Source organism: Arvicanthis niloticus, chromosome 13 (genome assembly GCF_011762505.2).
Source record: "Arvicanthis niloticus isolate mArvNil1 chromosome 13, mArvNil1.pat.X, whole genome shotgun sequence".
Lineage (NCBI taxonomy): Eukaryota > Metazoa > Chordata > Mammalia > Rodentia > Muridae > Arvicanthis > Arvicanthis niloticus.
The window spans coordinates 5,921,112-5,926,222 of NC_047670.1; positions in this window are offsets into that span (position 1 = coordinate 5,921,112).

The following is a 5,111-nucleotide window of genomic DNA, read 5'->3' on the forward strand; positions in this document are numbered from 1 at the left end:
CTGAAGCTGGCTCCTTTCCAAAGGACAATACACAACTCTATTTCAAGTATCTAAGTTAAGGATCATGGCTTTATTAAGGAAATTAAACTGAGTCTAAATTACCAAATCTCCTTCGGTTCCCATTTTGATCTTGCAATAATAGTCTGGTCATCACTGGCAAGCCTCAGCATGAGCTTATGATTTCCTCAAGTTACATTCTTTTTAATCCTTAGTAAGGCCTGCCATGAATTTAATGTGAATTGTTCATTTGTTTATATATAGAACAACTAAAGTTTACTTTGTCACTCTGCTGCTCTGTTAAGGCTTTTCTTTAATACACTTTGCCATGGGTTGACAGTGAGACTCTCTTCTCATCAATGTCTCTGCCATAACTCAAACTTTACTATGGCATGAGGGTTCCTCCTTTGTTAATGGGATTACGGAATTTATCAAGGAGGATTCACACTGTGGTCAGCCTGCTTTTACTCTGTCTTTGCCACATGCAAATGGAGCCAGAGTTTTCATCAGAAGGACCACCAGTACACTGACCTTAAAATTCCAAACCCTACGGAAGTAGAGAAAGATATGTTTCTGCTCTTTATGAATTGCTTATACTGAAATATTGTGTTATAGCAGCAAAGAATAGACAGAAAGTTTACATATTATCATATGATAATCATGCATCATATAAGCTACATATTATCAGTGATCCCATGTTTTCCTTTAAAAAAATCTATAAATAGAACCATGGGATTATTACTAATATATACACCTTAACCATTCCAATATGCGTGTCTCAAATTTAACTGTAAAGTTAAAATAAAATTTTGAATTTACATATTTACACATTATTTTATTTTAAAATGCCAAAAAATTCTAGACCCTTTTAAATATTCCAATGATAAGGTAATATTGTAAACAACAAAGAAAGTGGCTTACATACGTTCCTCTCAAGCAAAGGCATGGTCAAACAACAAACAGTGTTTATTATAACAGCTATCTTGTGCTTCCAAACATTATACACACACACATGCTCACGAGTACGCACACACACACACACACACACACACACACACACACACACAGGCAAACTATATCCATTATAACACTTTGTAAAGTACATTTACCATACACTTGAGGAGACAAATTTCTTAGTAGATCTGTATTTTCTCTATCCTTACTACTTACTGTAATGATGAACATTACTATCGTGTTCACAATGTTATCCATTGAATTATCATTGGAGAGGCATTACAGAAGTGTTCATATGTAAGAAATACTGAATAAATTCCACGGGGGCCGGCAGGTAAGCATTTTTAGGCCAGCATGAATCTAGCATGTTTTTTGTTTGTTTGTTTGTTTGTATTTAGTAAGGGATGTTTTAAGCTATGGCTTAAACTGGCAGGAACAAAGATGCCTAGGACTGTGGAAGAGAATTAAAAATTCTGTTTAAAAAACATGTACAACAAATAGGTAATATTCATACCATGAAAAGGTCTCTTAGTTAAAGAAAATTCTTATCATAACTATGAATTATTATAAATTATAGATTAATATCCTTAATCTCAAATATAATTGAACTATAACAAAAGCACGGATAATTTGGATGGGACATAATAGAATAAATAAACCATAAACTTCAAAGGTTTTAAATAAGCTATCAGGATCAAAACTATTGGGCAACTTTGTAACAAAATGATTGATAAAAATATTAATTCTATTAATGACTATGGTTTGCAGACAGAAATCCATGTGTTTATAATCATAAGTATCTAGTTTGTTTTATTTTACAAAGAATATACATTGAAACCAAAAGGCCGAGAGACATCAAGCACTGCTTAGAAATGAGAAAAGATCCATGGACTTTCTCCTCTCCATTCTGTGAACTTGACTTTCTCTTGGTAAGCTTGAGTCTCCCTCTACATACAAAGAGAATAGAATTTCTCATAGGAGAAATGCACAGAGTAGTAATATATTCATATTTTATTTCTAAAAGGCACATTTCCTTGACAAGATGTTGAGTCTTAAAGGTCAGCCTGTTTTTCCTACCCAGTATCCTGTGGCTCCTCATCTTGCCTAACACATGAAATTCCAAGGCTGAAATGTCAAGCTGCAACTTGCATACATCCTTAACATGATTGCAAATTCTTCTACCTAGAACCTTGAATAAACAGAACAATGCTTCACAGCAGATAGGTGGGTGCACAAAGAAATCAGAAGCATAAGTATGTCCATGCACAGAGTCATACGCCAGCACAGTTAGGTGAGAGCCCTATAGCCCAGCATGCTCTACTCATGATGTGTTCAGACTCAGCCTGCATACTGAGCCACTGGTGTGTTGTCCTGTATCTCTGTTCATGCTGATCCCTCATACCCATGTTCTCTGAGATAGTCACCTCTGTGCATCATCTCTGGGGACTGGAAAGAACATTCTGAATAAGTTTCCACTAAGAAATTAAGCCCTGACACTTCATAAAACTACAAACCTTTGTACAGCAAAGAAAACAATCATTTAAAAAGGTAGCCCAAAGAATGGGAGAATATGCTTGCTGCTTAAATATCTAATAGAAAATTAATAACCAAAATATAAAAAAACTAAAAAATAAAATCAAGAAAACAAATGGTCCAATTAATGAAATGAGCACAGATTTGAACAGAAAATTCTCAAAAAAGTAAAAACAACTAGAAAAAATATCTTAAAAATAGTTTAATATCCTTAACCAGAGGATAAGGCAAATTAAAACTACTTTGAGATTTCATCTTAACCTAGTCAAATTGGCTAAGATCAATGAAACAAGTTAAATGCTGGAGAGGATGTTGGTAAAAGGAAATTCTCAGTCACAGTTAATGGGGTAACAAACTAGTGAAAGCATGCAGGAAATCAGTATGGAGATTTTTCAAAATCTGAAAATATGCTGTACCGTATGGACCAGCGATACCACCCTTTCTCAAGTGTACAAAGGAATGATGTCCTATTACAGAAAACCTAACTCAGTCAGGTTTGTCGTACCTATATTCCCAGTGTCCAGAAAATGGAATCAGCCTAGATGTCAATCATCTGATGAATGGATAAGGAAAATGAAGCACATGTGAGAGAACTCAGATCCAGAAGAAAAGATGCCACATGCTCTTTCTTACTTGTGAATCCTAGATCTGGATCCTTTGATTTGAACTGCAGTAGTCACAGAGGCCAGAAGTAGAAAGGGACAGGAAGACCAGGTAGAGCAAAGGTCCTAGAGAGGGGGAAATTAGGACAAAGGTACTATAAAGCAAGAAAGGGTATCGTAGGTCATACATAAATATTATATATATAATGTAATATAATATATAATGTATATAAATTATATAATCATATGTATGATGCAAAAGAAGTCAGAACTCCCAGAGGGAGTTTGGGGTGGGAGGAATTATAGGTGATGGGGAAGGTATTGAAATTGTGGAAATGCAGTATACTCATGTATGAAATTTTAAAACTAAGAATTTCAGGTAGGCTTAGTGTTGCACACCTTTAATCCCAGCTCTTGGGAAACATGGGCAGGCATATATCTATGAGTTTGAGGCCTGCCTGGGCTTCATAGTAAGTTTCAGGAGAAGCAGAGCTGCAGGGTGAGGCTCTACCTCAAAACAACAACAACAACAATAAAATAAAAAACAAAAACAAAAAAAAAAGAAGAGAAAAAAAGAAAAGAAATAGAAAATAAAAAGCAACAAAAGTAATTTCTAAATTAATAATTTATAGATTGTAAGTGAAGAACAAGCTGATGTCCCTCTTGTTATGCACACACACACACACACGTACACACGCATGCACACACACACACATATGCAGGTGCAACTTTGCACATGAACTCATACATATGTACACAAGAAAAATGTGCTTACAATTCTCCAAAGAAGTAATTAGCATTGTGAAATCTCATTTTAAGCAAATGTATAACACAGTGTCTTCTATGTCAACATGAAAATACAAAATTAGCAATGGTGGAGCAAGACCTAGAAAGTCTTGCAGACATTATCTGAGCTTTCTTCAGTGTAGCGAACAGAAGTGAGAAATGCTCTCAACAACAAGCAAGTGCCCCAGAGCACTGCCAAGACAGTGAAGGGGGAAAGAATAATCGTGATTAAAGGAAAATAGTTTTGGCAGTCTTCAGGACATTATGCAACCTCTGCAAATGCTCTGCTCCTGAGCTACATCGCCAACTTTAAAGGGAATTTATTTTTCACAACCTTCTAACATGCATTACCCTTCAATTTCTCTATCTCTAAACGAATGTTTTAACATAACCGTTGGACATTTTCTATGAACTTAATAAAATCTCTATAAATTTTAATATTGTTTTATTCCAGTGTATCTCTAAATCTGGCCAATTCTAGTGGCTAAGGATAGCCCTGTTACATTAACAGTTTATTTTGAGAATGATCCAACTTGTACATTTCCTCGTGCACTATTACGCTACCATTCTCTAGCCTGAAAATGGATGACTGAGAAGAGTAAAGAGATTAGGGGTATAGATACCTAATCTCCTTTCCTCATGCTTTGGTCCCAAAAGGTCATTAGCCACCAAGTAGATGACAAAAGACTATCAAAACTCATCATATGTATGGAACATCACATGTATCCCAGGACTGACAGCTTTTTCTAAAGTCATAAATTATACAAATCATCCCATTGGCTACTGCCCATCCATACTCGCTAACAAGCTGAGGGGGAGGCAGGGTGGACTAGTCTAAGAGGAGATTGATATATTGCCTGTGAAAAGTTTCAGTTGTGCTAGCTTCTACATTTTATTTCCTCCCACCATGAAATCTAACCTAGCTTAAGCAGAAAGTAAGTAAATTACAGGTAGCTTTGTATAGTAGAGTTTGGTATGAGTTAAGTTTTATGAACCAGGCATAATTATGATTAAACCTATGAGAAGATCCCATCCAATCCAAGATGTATGCATTTAAAGGAAACATTTGAAAATATTTTTATCAAAATAAAAACTTTCCAAAGAGTCACTTAAAGCACTAAGCATCTGTCTGCCGAATTTAAATTGCATTTTCAACCTGAATTCTCAATGGTCTTTAGACAGCTTTAACTCATTACTGCCTTCACACTAAATGGAAAACACACTTAAAAATATTAGATA